Source organism: Strix aluco, chromosome 2 (assembly GCF_031877795.1).
Source record: "Strix aluco isolate bStrAlu1 chromosome 2, bStrAlu1.hap1, whole genome shotgun sequence".
NCBI lineage: Eukaryota > Metazoa > Chordata > Aves > Strigiformes > Strigidae > Strix > Strix aluco.
Window position 1 is genome coordinate 63,053,256 of NC_133932.1, and position 15,359 is coordinate 63,068,614.

Genomic DNA, 15,359 nt, shown 5'->3' on the forward strand with positions numbered 1-15,359 from the left:
CTACGTGAGGCTGCCACATGGTGACATGTTATTCTGTCCCTCTTGTCCTTCCTCTGTTCCTCAAATGTCACAATGAAAAACTTCAATCCCATCTCATTCCCTCACCATTAACAAGAGCCAGAAGGTCAAAAGGAGGATTTTTAAGAATGTCAAAAATAAAGGCAGTTTCAAAAAAGTGCAAGTTTATACATCAGGTGCCGTCTACTTCCAAGCAGAATCATAAGGATTGTATCCAGTCAGAAGGCAAGAGTACCAAATGAAACTTGGATTACTTCTAGCTTTTGAGCACAGAGCAATCAAAAAACCACACATACTACACACGGTACTTACAATAAACTATTCCACTATAAACAGCTTGTCCAATTAAAACTTCTCTCTTTTTTGTTAATTCACGGCCATTGTAGATGGTCAATTAAAACCATCTACAATCTCACGGGAAGCTGAAGGATGTGGACAATGAACACAAATCCTTTAGAACATTTCTTTTCCCTTGCTTTCCTCAAAACCCAACTTTAGTCTGAAAAATGACTACATCTGTAGCAATCATCAGCATTATCCTCACTAACTAGTGAGAAGGCTTCTGCAGGTATTAATGGTTCATGTCTTCCATCAAGCCTAAAGCCTAACACTTAATTGCTTTTACTTCCAAACACAGTCTTAATCATAGTTGGCAACATGGTGTGGCAAGCTAACGTTAAAACATTTGCATAAAATTAATCAGAGGTGAGTGCATCATTTCAATTCTGATATAAACAATATTACATTAATTAAACACTTAACTGAGAACGTGCACTTTCAAAACTCCTGTCCCCCAAATCATGCCGACATGTTCCTGCTCCCTTCCACAACAGCAATGAAATGTCATCAGCAAGGTCATGGTTCAAAGTGATTTCAGGACTAACTGCAAATTAATGCCAAATCACAGACTGTGTCTTTAAAAAAATAAAAAAAATCTTAAGTTTTGATCAAGAGGGACTTGTACCTTATCACGGGATGATACTTTTTAAACAATTCCCTTAAAGATTCTCCCAATCACAACCAAAACAAACCCCTGCCTAAAGACATCCAGGAAAAACAGGAAATCCAAAGGAATATTATTTCTAGTGTGAAATGATGACAGCCCAAATACTGGGAGAATGCACCGTTACATTCACCCAAATGGCCTCCATTCAGGTTCTGCACTTAGAAAAGCCAAAGCCAGACAAACGTACACTAATGAAAGCACAGCGTTTACAAAGGTACCAGCAGCACCATGGCGTGCAGAATTCCTCACACCCTAGTCTTTCAGGGCACTCCTCACTCACCCCAGCACCAGCCAGATGACACTTGTGTTTGCACAGGTTACTCATACTTCCCCACCCTTCTTTGCTGCCATCATCACTTCACAGCAGAAACAGAAAATACCAAGGAGGTATAGCCTTCTCCCTTATTAGTTTTCTGTCTTACCTAATAAATCATTATTCTCCAGTGCATTAATGATCTTTCTTCTCCTGACTGCATCCTACTTATCCATATTGTTCTAACAGCAAGGGTTTCAAGACCAGACAGGGTTAAAAACTGTCCCATTAAAAACCTAGCTATGCCTTCATTATTTTTTCCCCTCTAAAACTTAACACTGGTAATAACAATGGAGAGGGCTCTAATCTAGATACAGATGCCAACAGTTAACGGACATTTTTACTACTATATTGTCTTAATCTACTTTAGTCTACTATATATTTTATCCAGAGACCAAAGGGATAGAAGTACTCCTGAAGAGAAGTACATACCTGTACTCTAACTCCAGAGCATGACAAAAGTCAAAGAAGCTGTTTTATAGTTGGCAACCGTGAAAAATTTTACAGAAACAACAGCTAGTGTAGAAAAAGCTGTTAGAAAAAGTGCCTTCTGCAATGCAATGTATCGCTGCAGGCAGCCGTATTGCAATTTTTGACCATTAATCTCCAACGTAAAACCCAAATACGTTTTGACACAAATATGGCGTTCGAGAATACTCCCTTTCATCATATTCCTGTCTTCTGGCTGACTTTACACAATATGATGATTCCCCATTCCCAGCACAAATCTCACGTTCTCACCTGTCCGTGTTAACACACTCCATAATGCAATTAGTCCTATTGCTACACTAATGCCTACAGTGAATGAATGGTAATTCCTACACCAGATCTTTATTTAACTGAATGTATGACTCGTGCTTCTCTTAGCCTTCTGAAGTCACAGTGCATATAAACACCTGGCAGCCTTGGCATCATTAGACTATTTATTATCTTTAGCAGGTTTAATATTGCGAGACTGGGAATTCAGTTCCTCGTTTCCTCCATTTTTCTCTTCCCCAACCCACCATGCACTAGGGATTTTGTGCCAAGATTCAGGAAAAGGAATGAGGTTTCACAAGGAATATTAAGTACGTCTCTTCCTAAGTCTGACCTTTTCTAGAGTTCTGCAATGGCCCCAGAAATAAGGAGACAAGCTCAGATTCAACTCATACAGTTGCTCAAAAAGCCATCAACTGTGCCATGTACTAACTGCAAATGAAAAAGAAAATCTCCAAATGACAAATGGCTTGCTTTCAAACAGTGCTTTCTCCCAGAAATCTGTCTAATAGCAGAATCCTTGGAAACAGTGTTCCCATGGTCAGGGATGTTTGCTTCCATGGTATTCAGGTAATGCCTTGCAATTTCTGTACCGTACATCTAAAAAAACATTTCCTTGAAGCTCCACTCTCCTCTTCAACCCTTGGAAATGCGCTGGTGCTGTATACAATTCCTGCATTGGCCCCATCCCTCTAATACATTATATAATGACACATTCATGCTGCAAACATGTTTTCCTCCTATCTGCTGATACACTGCTACTTTCACAGTTTGCGAGGCTGTACAGGTAAAACGTAGTCGTCTAATCCAAAAGTTACCAGAGTACTGATGGAGAGAGACTAGTAAATTCAGCTGCATTCAGATCACAAGTTATCCCCACACAAAATGCAATCACTCCTAGAAGCATTCTCCCTCACATGAAATCACTGTGGGGAAAGGCAATTTCTCACCAAAAAAAAAGCTGACAAATGTGCCTGGAACCAAGATAGAGAGCAACTGAAAAGAGAACTTACTTATCAACAATGAGGGATGCCCCAGAGAATTTAAATGTGCCAGAGATGCACTGAAGATGCAGTGCAACTCTCTTCAAAATAAATAAATAAAATGCTCATTTAAGGAGATTCCTGTTCATACTCATTTGTGGAATATAGTACAAACCACAATGGAATTTTGTTTCATTTCTGATATCCAATTTTGTTTCTAAGCAATACAAAAAGCATACCCAGAGAAAAGTTACAGTGAAAATAAAAAGGTACAGATTAATTGAATTAGGAAGAAATTTCAGTGCAGGCTGAGGTAAAGATAAAAAAAACCCAAGCAAATTCAGTTCCTGAGCAATTGATTCTGCTCTCAAGCTGTGCCACAGCATATGGAAAGCCACACAGAATGGGGCCACTCAGTCACATCCAGGACAGACCAAGATACAAGCTTAAAAAGACCTTTTTTTACAATAGAGCCAGACTGTTTGGAACAGGAAGAAGGCAGAAGGCTTCCTTAGCATATAGTGCATGTATATGTTCATTGGTATACATTGTATGTATATGTTGATATGGTCTTTCTATAGAGATAGATAAGAAAAGCTACTCTAAATATCCAAAAAGAAATACTCACATATCAGCTTCCTGCGCCTACCACAAACATACCTCCTACCTACCGTCCTTGTTCTCAAACCCACGCTGTTCTTTAAGGTCGAACCTTTCGGCCGTTCTTACCTATTCGGCTTTCCTAAGTTTCCAGGCTCTGGGACAACACATCAGCACGCTCAGCCCTGGCATAGAGGAAGTTTGGTTAGAAGGCAGAGTAAATTCAGTAGGCAAGGCAATAGCAATACAGCACCGGGAAACAAAGTGCTCGGTCACAGAGCAATCCTGCGCCGCAGCTGTCTTCAGCCATCGCTTTATCAAACAGATTCCCTTGCTCCCTCCCCACCCTGCAGGACCAAAGGTCTCACTCATAGACAGCAGTTAATCATCAGATACGAAATTTGTCTCTTTTGCTAAGGAGATTTAGAGGAGACAACATTAGGTAATAACATGTTTTGTAGATAGGCAAACAACTCCATGGCTGCAACATCACACTGAAAATCATTTAGTAAGATCCTTCATAGGTACTGTTATTCCACTCTAAAAAAATACAGCTACAACCCAAAATTCATACGGCATTTTGGTTAAATAAGCATTTCTCCATCCCAAAAGAACTTCAACTACCATGAAATCTATAAAAGTCAAAACATGCTAATAGGTATTTCTTAACCATAAACACAGTGCTGAAGACAGCTTAGAAACATGAACATGTTAAATCACTTCAAATGTTTGAACACACCAATTTTGTCTGGAAATCATACCCACACACCTCCAGCCTTACAAACCACATTCCTCAAACCTGACTCAGATCAACATACAGCAACTCTCACTGCAACTCTCACCTTCCAGATCTTCGCTGTAATTGCTTAGATGCAAAACAGAAGCACAGACACGCCTGGATCTAATTGCATTTGGGGAAGAAGAAGAGAACATATATGAAGAAAAGAGATATGAAGAAAAGAACCTATGTGGAGAGTGTGCTCTCAGAGATGACACAGCTTTCCTGAGGATATGCATAATAGAGGCAATAAGGGCTCATTATGATCACCTGTGTCCAGCCTCTCCTACATAGAGCCCATAAGATTTCCCTCCCCATATAAGTCCTGTTAGAAATAGAAAAAACATTCTTGGTTTAAAAATTTTTAATGATGAAAAAGTTTTATGAACTTGTTACTCTAATGAGTGCTGCTATTTTTAAAAAGTGCACCCTTTCTCTAGTCTCAGGGTGTCCAACTTCAAATTTCCAACACTGGATCTTGTTAAGTCTTTTCTCCCTTGGGTAAATATGCTGTTCCTCACCTTGACATTTCTAGGCAAGGATCCAATCGCTTCTTTTGTCCTTTTGGAACCACTCAAGACAACATATGCTCTGAGCGGTTTTACAGCGCGGGGCTTTTAAATGTTTTTTATACTGCAGTGGGCTGCACCTTGCACACAAATCTTTTACCTGAAGTGCAGACAGCAAAACAGTAACACTTGTGCACCTCACAGGTAATATTCCCACCTCCTCTCCTATCTTCTCACATTCATGTAAAGGGCTACTCCCTGGCTGACTGCTTGTCAACCCTCCCAAGCCTTTCCAAAACTCACTAACCCTGGGGCACAGAATCCCCTAACTCACTATTCCTTGTGGTACGACTCCACACCGGGTATGCTGAAGTGCATATGGGCTAGCTGCGCTCGGGAACTATGAAGTGACCCCACGGCTTTTATAGAAGTGGTGCTCAGCCTCCACCATTTACTCCTTTCTTTGTACAGTCCTATAAGAAAATGGAAGTATAATAAGTAGACTATGTTTTCCAAAGCAAAATCCTGGAGGAAAACTCTAGCTAGCACACAGCTGAGAGCCACTCACCTGCTCGGTGACGAAGAGGACAACACAGCGCCCGTTCCTTATCATCCCTTTCTACCGAACGATAGCCACAAACCGCGTCACTGACGGGCAAGAACCGCCACCTTCAATTTTCATAGTAATGTACCCTATAAAGCATTAAAAAATAAAACTCAATCAAACACACAACCACCTCCCGGCGGGTTATTGAGGCCAGAAGCACCCGCTCTCCGGAGGCGGGGGGGGGGCGGGGTGCGGAGCCGGGACCGCGTCGCAAGCTCCCCCCTCCTCCGCTCCCTCGAGTCCTTCTCACAGGCGCAGAAAAAAAAAAAAAAACAAAACAACAAAAACCCCCCACAAAAACCAAACCACAAACCCCAGCTGCTATTAGGAAAGAGGGACTTACCGGGAACCTCGCCAGGAGAAGAAGAATGCGCACAAGCAGCAGCATCCCCGCCGCGGCGCTGGCTGAGGGCTGCGCCCGTCAACTCCGCAGCTCGGCGCAGCCGGGAGGTGAAGTCCCGCTCCCGCCGCCGCGGGGCTCCGCTGCGGGCTCAGCGCGGAGCGCACACGCCGCCCCCAGCGCGCGCGGACCCGCGGACACACGCGCGGACCCACACGCAGAGTCACGCACGGGCGGGCTGGCCCTGACGCCCGCAGGGGCCGCCCTGCGGCAGCCGGCCTCGCCCCTTTCCCGCCCGCAGCCCCGCTCGGGGAGGGCCGGAGCCGCCCGCCGCTGGTTCACCGCCCGGCCGTCCCCGCCGGGGGAGCCGCCTCCACCGCCCCGCGGGCGCCCCTCCGTACCTCTCCGGCCGCTGCCGGGCAAGCCCCGCCGCCCCGCAGCGCCTCTCGCCGGCGGGGAGCGGCCGGCCCGGGGCCGGGGACGCGGCGCGGGAGTCGGCGCGGCCGGGGCCGTCCCGCGCTGCGGGGAGCGGAGCGGCGGGGTCGGGCGGGGCGGGGGCGCCTCCGCAGCCTCCCTTCGCCCTTCTCCTCCCGCTCCCCTCCCGCTCCCCTCCCGCCCCGCGCCAGCGCAGGCTGCCCCCCCGGAGGGGGTCGGCGAAGGGGGCACGTCCCGCCGGCGGGAGTTGCGCTTCCCGCTACCGTCATCCCCACGTTTTCGGCGGTGGTTTAGTAGCGCGGAGCCGGCAGCCCAGGAGGCGAGTCACGGATCTCTCAGAATGGGCTTGGAAGGGGGGGAAAAAGGTGTTTACAGTCTTACGGTTTTTCAACCGTTAGGAAACAGGAGCTGTCTCTGTTCGGTGCCCCGGGTGAGAGCAGCGTCCAGGAGGTAAAACAGTATTTAGGTGTACAATAAAAGGCTCTTGTCGTAGCTGTCCTCCCTACAGCTATACATAATAATTCTTAAGCTTTATGACCGTCACTTTTAATGGTTCAAGTGAGTTAGGTTTATCAAATAGCTACAAGTATTACAAAATACTCCAAATTTCAAAACTAACCAAGCAAAACAGCATCTTGATTCATCTAGATGAATTGAATGATTCATTCACCCTCACAGGCATCCTCTGGCACCTGAAGAGCTCACCTAGCAGGCATCTAAGAAACATAATAGAACGAATTTAGCACTCAGGTATATTTCTTAACATGGTAAAATATGGTTTTGAAACTGGTGCAGTAAACAGAGGTAGGCCACATGACAATACTTCAGAGCTTTTCTTTGTCACAGCTGCATCTGAATTGAAAATTGATCTGATTTGATCACTTTCAAAAAATGACGATGCATGCAACCAAAATCTCCTGCTTGGCTTTCACATGTAAAGTTTTAGCGTAAAAAATGCAGTTTATGCACAATAGCAACGTAATGTTACTGGTAACCTTCAAATTCCTAGCGTTGCACTTTTAATAAACTTAATAAGCTTGTATTATTCCAAATGATGCGTATGTTTGGCAAGTTTATACTCAGGAGGTACAACGTTTACTTGTAAATAAATCCAACCCCTTTGAAGGCTAATTTGAGTTTGCTACCTGTTATACCCACAACACCGTTCTTTGACTTGTTCGGAAAAAGCTATTGAAGGGACCTGCTCTAAATTAAATGCTCGGGTACATCGTTTGTCTGTAGTTATCAGAATAACACATTGGTCTCTATAACAGTGTGAATCACCATATAAAAGATACACAGGTGAATATATTCTGTCATGCATGACAAGTATTAAAGCAACAGCTTCAGATCTTTGGTTTTTTTACAGCTTCATCTTACAAACGTTGTTTAGGGGGCTGGTGAAAGGAAGGGCTAATACGCGTCCGCACAGCAGCCGGAGAGCTCAGATACAGCGTTACCAACCAGGGCACCCAAGTACAAGGAGAATTTCTGAGAAACATCACAGACCTTTTGTATTTCTGTTGGGATAGAAAGCAGCTGCACTTAGAGACTGGAGGCCCCGTAATATTTTGCTAGCACTGCCCCATACCAACCCATATTTATTAAGTGCTCCTTGTGACCCATAACAGACCACACGAACCAAGGGCTTTATAAATCAGGATTACAGAAATCTGTGGCCTGATTAGAACCAAGGGAAAGTATTCTTGCTACTATTTTTCTTTGGCGACTTCAATCTCCATCAGTAACACTTGCCTCACTGTAAAGAATTACCTCACTATAAAGAACTACGCCGCTATGCTGCCAGGCTGCAGCTTTATTAGGAATCACTCACAGGACTCAGGCCCTTTTACTGAGTGCTGTGGCAACTCTCCTGTCCTCCGGGACAGTGGTTTTCCAGTCGGTTTGCTTCTCTGGGTACGGAACTGCGAACTCCACGCACCAGAAATCGAGGCACTTCAACATTTCCTGATATCCTGGTTCACACAGCCACCACATCTTCCAAAAGTGAAGAACTTGCACAAATTACACAGAGTTCAGTTCAATAACGCTAATGAACAAAACCTAGATTGCTTTCATTTCAGGTAGCATTATGGAGTGCTCTGCAAGCTTTTCTTTCTCCTCACCTTAATCCAATCTATCAGTAAATATCAGAAAACCAGGCTATTGAGGCAATTTGCTAAACCAAAAGGTTTTGAGTAAGAAATCGTGTGGCATGAAACAGAAAAGAGATTCTTTAATGAACACCCATAGTTGTTAACAGCAAGAGCTGCTGTGGGATAGTGACCTTTCACTCCTAAATAACACAGGTGCTAGGAGAGGAATTTGAGCACAAAATTTTAAAAGAAAGCCTTGTCAAGGAAGCTGAGATATGCGAGTTCTCATCATCCTTGTTATTTTCCAAATAACTCCCTGGGTTATTTTCCAAAAATATAATTGTGGCCATAACGAAGAAAGAGAAGTGTGCCTGTTACTAACTCTCATTGCTCAAGGTTTTGAGCTGTCACTTGGTGGAGGTCTTCATAAAAAAACAGACTTCAGCAACGCCTTCATCGATTGGAAAGTTACGGAACCTACTGCAATACGAGTGTCCTCTTTCTGAATATATTTTCCCGTGGTTTGAGATCTTTTATGTTCTGCATTTTAAATTAAGGACTTTCTGGCATTTCTGTAAAAAGGCTCCCTGTTCAAATATTAATGTGGCTTGTAAGACTGATGTGCTTCTCTCCACCATCCCTGAAACGGGGGGAAGAGTCAGATTTATGTTTTGAAAATTGCATGTTTTGGTGCAGTAAAGTAAAGAATAAGAAGGCAAAACAACATTGCAAGAAGAAATACACGAACTGCTGCAGAAGCAATAGCACCACTACGTTTCTTTAAACCATTCCTCAGCTCGTTCAGCGTTCCTTCTTGAAAGGAGGCAGATTCACTAAATCCATGTTATCATGCCTGCTGTTTTAATGTCATTAAAACGGTTAATTTCATCTGAGAGTATTCCTTCAGAATTTCTGCTTGATGAGCATGTGACATATGGGGTTTGTTCGAATTCGACATAACCCTGTCAACTGTTTTTTTCAGCGTGCATCAGAAACGTTCATGAGATCAGTGCAACCAAGTAGCTGCAGGATCGGGACCCACCTGCTTTTCTTAGGACTTGGATTTTGTGTTTATAACAATAGTATTGGGCTGCGAGTCAGAGGTTCTTGTCCCTGAGCTTACTTGCCACACCATTTTTATTTATGCAACATGAAGAGGTTTTCTTATTGCAAAGCCAAGAAACTTACCTCTGAGAGAAAAGCAGTGTTTTTCAAGCTTCATTCCAGTTATTCACTGTTGTCTTAGCCTTCTCTTCCTCTCCAATGCTGAACAAGTGTCGTCAAAAGCAGGAGGAGGATGCAGAAAATGTTATACAAGAAGAATGAAGCCTTCTCTTGTACAAGAGGGGAACATTTTGAAAAGGCAATTATTTAAGGTTTTTCTTAATGTTATTTACCACAGGAAAATTATGTCACAGGCTTAGAAATTACAAAGGGGGAACCAATGTCATTAGCTGTTCTGAGACAAGGTCAGTGAAAAGATTTAGAAAAGTGGGTATTTACAAAAAGCTTTTCAGGGTAATTACAGTGTCTCCTGTTCTTTTCAGAGAAGTTAAAAGCGGACTTAGAGATACCTCAAATGCATCAACACACTTGTACTTCTCTTTCTCACATCATAAAACGAGGAATCTATTGACTTGCTCCTGCTTTTCTTTAGCCCATTGAAAAGAAGAAGAAGAAGAGAACGCACTTACTGGTGTCTCACTGTGCTATGTTAAGCCAATATTTGAACTACTGCCTAGAATGTACTCATGCAAGCTAAGGGAGTGCTCTTACAGCCCCCGTTACTGTGTGTACGATTTACTCAGACAATTATTTTGGTGTCAGCTATGGCATTCTTTGCACAAGCAAGAACTATGCAAAGTGAGTAAGAGGTGTAGAATGAAATGCTGCACAAAGAAATATTCGGTTAACATCCAGATGCCCTGTGTTCCACAACAGGACATAGAGAAGTGTTCCTCCAGGCAACACTGAGGCAACCATCAAAAGAACTTGAACATGTACGACACACCTGCCAAGCAGAAACCAGAAGCACAACGTATCATTTCATCCTAAATGTACCCAGGTACTTTTCAGAATTCCCGTTTTACTTCAAAATAGCTAGCTACAGTTCTATCCATTAGCAAATCCATCAGTAAAAGATCTGCATTTTTCACAAAGGCTTTATTGCAAAGAATTCAAATGGCCTCTACAAAACACAGAAACATTTCATGAAATCAGCTGATTACCTATATATAAAATCTGTGAGGTTCATCAAGAAGATAGCTCGTGTCACCTAAATGTTAGTGATCATCTAACTAATTGTCAGTTGACAAGATTTAGGACTTTTTAGAAGATGCAGAAGGAAAAAGCAAAAACACCCCTAAAATTCCACACAATAGAGAGTGAGCAGAAACAGGCTCCTCCTAGCTCATGAATTATTGTTTCTCACACTTAACCTCAACATTTTTGCTGAAGCTGTGAAGAGTTATGGCATTTCTCCTAAAAAAGCCTCCCTAAAACTCTACAAAATGACTACAGTTACTTTGGCTGAAAATGCACACACAGGACCCTTAGAGCCTGTCAATAACATGTGACTTGCAAAAACTTCTAGGCTTTCAGGCAAAACTCTTCCTTCTCCTCTGTTTGCTGTCCCTGAACTACTCTAGGCTCAAGATATTTTACCAATGTCTTTGCATCATCTTGACTCCCTGGACCATTTTGATATAAGCCAACCAGAAAATTAGTCTGTAAAACCACCAGGTTCATTTGTAGCCTTATGAGGTAATTTTTGCTAAAAGAAGAGCTGTCATCTTGAATGAGGGGTTTTTTCAACGTGCTTTAAGTGACTTACAAACACAGCCTAACTGTGTTGCCACCAACACTATAGAAAGAGAATACTTCCTACAGGCACTTTTCTATGCAGACATCCAGTTTTCTCTCTGTAGAAAGCACGTTTTCCAAAGTCAGCTCTGCTGCTTGGAGTCCTTACGGCACAATCACGTCTCTTCGCTGGCTATCCCTCTCTTAGCACACAAAGACAACTGCTAATTCCTGTATTTCCAGGACAGAGAAGCCCTTTAGTCCAAAAAATTAGTTTCTTTTCATGCTTTTCTGTGGTACGTTGGACAGTACTCTGGACAATGTTTTTTATTGTTTCAGCCAGAAAGGTGAAAAAGGATGACCAATGTCTCTTCCCTTTTAGTTGGAATAAATGTTCATTACCTTAAACCAGGGCTGTGACAGAGAAGAATCATTAAGATTTCTTGCTGCCTAACACCAGCTCCTAGTACAGGTATAGATAGACAATCGTTATATAAAAAAGATTATTAAAAAAAAATAATCTCTCAACATTTGAGGAAAATGAGCTCATGTTTGGTTAAAAGGCTACGTTTGTCTAACATTTTGCAGCCACGGAAAGGTGAAACCTACTATTTACTACCTTTTTCTCAGTTCTTCAAAGATGCTCTCCCTTGCTCTGCTGCCTGTCTGACCTCTTAGCAAGCCAGTGCAGAAAACTGTCAGGAAGTTACTCAGTTTTTGTTGCTGCTGATGTAGAGAGCCACATCCCCAGGGTGAGGAGTCAGTGGAGGACCGGAGCCTCTGCCGGGGAAGGCAGGGCTGTGCTGCTGTGGAGGAGGGAAATTGAGGGGAGAGGGGCTGGAGCACTCCATACGCTGGCACTGAGCCTTCACAGCAGCACAGCCGTCCTGTGGTGTTTGCTCCACCTTAAAAGGAACGTGTGTTTGGGTTTGTTTTTTCCCAACTAACAAGAAAAAGATAAGATCACCAAAATGGAAATGCATCCATGCAACATTCTTGCCAGTTTTTAATTCAACATCTGGTGGTATGTGTTTTATATCAGCGGCATTAAGAACAATGTCAGGAATGCATCCCAGTCCTATAATGGTTATTTTCACGTCAGGAAAGAAAATAGTAACTCAAAAGATAAGTGCTCTGCTCATGGTAAAGAACCATAGGTTTTATTTAACTTTCATTCAATTAAGGTCTTGCCTTCAAGAAAAGGGTAGCAGTGTGCCTGCTTTTAGCAGCTGATACTGCAGCCTGTCTAAATTACAAAATACTGAGATGAAGCGTTTTTTATGCATAGTACACAGTACCAAAACTCATGGACTAAGTGTTTTTAAACAAGTCCTTTTTAAAACAGTTCTTGTTTTTACTTAAATGTTTATACATCATAAAACCTGTTGTCTTCAAACATGCATGTTGTAGGAGTTTTTGGACACAAGCTCTCATCATTTGTAATCTTACAGCAGCATTATGATGACTGCTTGAATAACACTTAAAACCCATTATATTCCAGGCATTTTCAGATATTTAACGTCATTTAACAGAAGCAAAAGAAGAGTTAGAAATATGTGACCAGGCAGCCTTGGTACACTCCGATGTTAACCCAATAAGCTGACCGAAGGTCATTTCCTTTAACACGCATGACCATTTTCAGAAATCTCGACAAATAAAACAGTTGCCTCAGAATTCATTCAAATTTGTGAGCCTACACAGTCATATGAAGAGCCTCACTAACACTTTATTTATTTCTGGCTCTTGGACTTTGACGAGAAAACCTGGCCACCTGCGTGTGGCCAAACGTCCTGATCCAAGCCGAGGAGTGCACATAACTCGACCTAATTACTACTAAATAATAATGAGGAATTAGGCCTAATCAGTAATCTGGGATTTTTGTCACAGACAAAACCACTTCCCCTCCTACAGCAAAGATTTGTGACGGGCCCATCCTAGCTGTCCAGCCATACAATACATCCTTCTTCAGACACCCATCTTTGACCAAAAGCACCTTGACAAAGCTGCTGGAAAGCAACATGGCAGAAAAGGCCCTGGGGGTCCTGCTGGAGACCAAGTTGACCAGGAGCCAGCAAGGTGCCCTTGCCCAAAGGCGGCAGTGAGCGGCACCCTGGGCGGCACTGGGCAAAGCCTCGCCGGCAGCTGGAGGGAGGTGAGCCTTCCCTCTGCTCAGCGCTGGTGAGGCCATGCCTGCAGTGCTGTGCCCAGGCCTGGCCTCCCCGGGATGAGAGAGACACGGGCACCCTGGGGAGAGCCCCTCAGTGCCCTGCCCCCCCCCCCCAGCACACCCCAGCACCATTGTTGGGGTCAGAATGTCCCGCTGTGTTGACCCAGCGCTGCCCCGGCAACGGCCCCAGTGCTGCAGTGACAGTGTGCCTGCAGCACACACTCGTAGTGGGGTCTCGCCCAGCATCACTGCAGAGCGCTAAGACCCCCTCGAAAGACTTTCTCAGGCTGTCGGAGCCCCACCAGCGTGTGCCACCTGAGGCTTCTGGTGTCCTCGGCGGGATGGGCCAGCTGAACTGCTGCCGTGGCTCCAGGTGAGCTCCCCCTGCGGCTCGGGGACACACCGGCACAGCCGGGCCCCGCAGCAGCCGCCTGGCTCATGCCCGACGCCGTCTGCTCTGCAGGGATGACCCTGACCCCGTGCAGCGCTGCGGGCCTGTCCCGGGGTCACCCGAGCCGCTGCTGTGCCAGCGCGTGCGGGTGACCCAGGGCTGCACGACGAGGAAGAGGGACCTCCTCCTCTCCAGGGACACCCTGGTCATCGCCAAGTCCAAGTAAGACTCGCAGAGCCCCGCTGCCTTTCCTGCCAAGCCCCGGCCCCGGCACCAGGCCAGGGACACCCAAGGAGCAGCCCCAGGCCCCCGGCACGCTGGTGCTGGAGGCACCCACAGCCATGCCCGTGGCAGGTGGGCGGTAGAGGGGAGCCACTGGGCTCGGCCACCTCCAGGTCACTCCCTGCCGCTCCTCTCTGCAGACCTGGCAGCGCCCCACGCTCGCAGCTCTGCCTGGCCCTAGGCCAGCTGCAGGTGCTGAGCAGCAGCATGGGGGCGGCCGGTGATGGCCCCGAAGAGGAGGAAGGCAAGACCACCAGCTCCCTTGTCCTCGTCTGGCCCCACGGCTCCTGCGTCGTGACCTTCCGGTGAGTCTCGGTGCCACATCCCACTGCAGGACGGGGCACCGCCTCTGTCCTGCCCCACGGGCCTTCGTCCTGCCTCTGTGACCGTCCCCACAGAGCAGGGCTGTGCCGGCGCCCGCCTCCGCCCGCAGGCTGGGGGGCAGCGGGCACTCAGGCTGCTTCTCCTCTCTTTCTGCAGCTCCCGGGCGGAGAAGGAGCTCTGGGTCGGCGCACTCCGAGGGTAAGCCCGGCCTGGCACTTCGGCCTGGGAGGCCTGTGCTCACATCATGGGGGATGCTCCAGGCTGGGGAGAGGTGCCCCCGTGGCTGCAGGCAGCTCTTGAGCAGGCAGAGCTGGTGGAGCTGCTTTGCCCGGCTGTGTCCAGCCAACACCTGCCCAGCCCCGGCCCCACCACTGCCGCTGCTCTCCTCTTGACTGCCAGGTGGCACCCGGCTGCTTCGAGGCAGCTTGGAAGTGCTCCCTGGGCTGGCAGGAGAGGGAAAACGCAGCTTGGGTCTCACACAGCTCTTTCTCTGCCCCCTTCCCATACACAGGACACCAGAAGGAGTGGAGGGAGCCCGGGTCACCCAGCTGCCCTCCATCAAGCCCCTGATCAAGGAGCTCAGCCGCTGCAATGCAGTGAGTGTCCTTCCTGTCTGTGCTCTGCCCCCACATGCTGCTCCAGCCCAGCACCAGGCACATCGCTTCTCACCTTCTGCTCTTTTCCCCTTGCCCAGGTGGCGACACTACGCGCCAGCAGCCTGGAGAGGTTGGTCGAGGGCCAGGCAAAGGTCAGGATCTTTCAGGCTGCAGTCTTGGCCGTCCCCACCTCTCTCTCACACGTGGCCAGGGGCCGCCGCAGCTCACCAGGGGCCCTTTCTGCTGCTCAGCTGCTCGGTGAGCACAGTGCATTTCTTGCAGGCGGGTGCAGAGCAGCGGCCACCACCCGACCCTGCTGGCAGCAAAGGTGGACATGGCCCCTCGGCTGGTGAGTT

General features: G+C 46.3%; 1 long non-coding RNA gene across 1 annotated transcript in view; it reads right to left on the minus strand.

Annotated features, from left to right (window-relative positions):
- Positions 1–5,636, minus strand: part of LOC141920215 (uncharacterized) — a 51,852-nt gene extending 46,216 nt beyond the window's left edge. The window contains exons 1-3 of the long non-coding RNA XR_012622257.1: positions 5,532–5,636; positions 4,519–4,577; positions 3,806–3,861 (exon numbers count right to left, since the gene is read on the minus strand). This is a non-coding gene — a long non-coding RNA (uncharacterized LOC141920215). The remainder of the gene's footprint in view (positions 1–3,805; positions 3,862–4,518; positions 4,578–5,531) is intronic.
- Between the last annotated feature and the right edge of the window lie 9,723 nt (positions 5,637–15,359).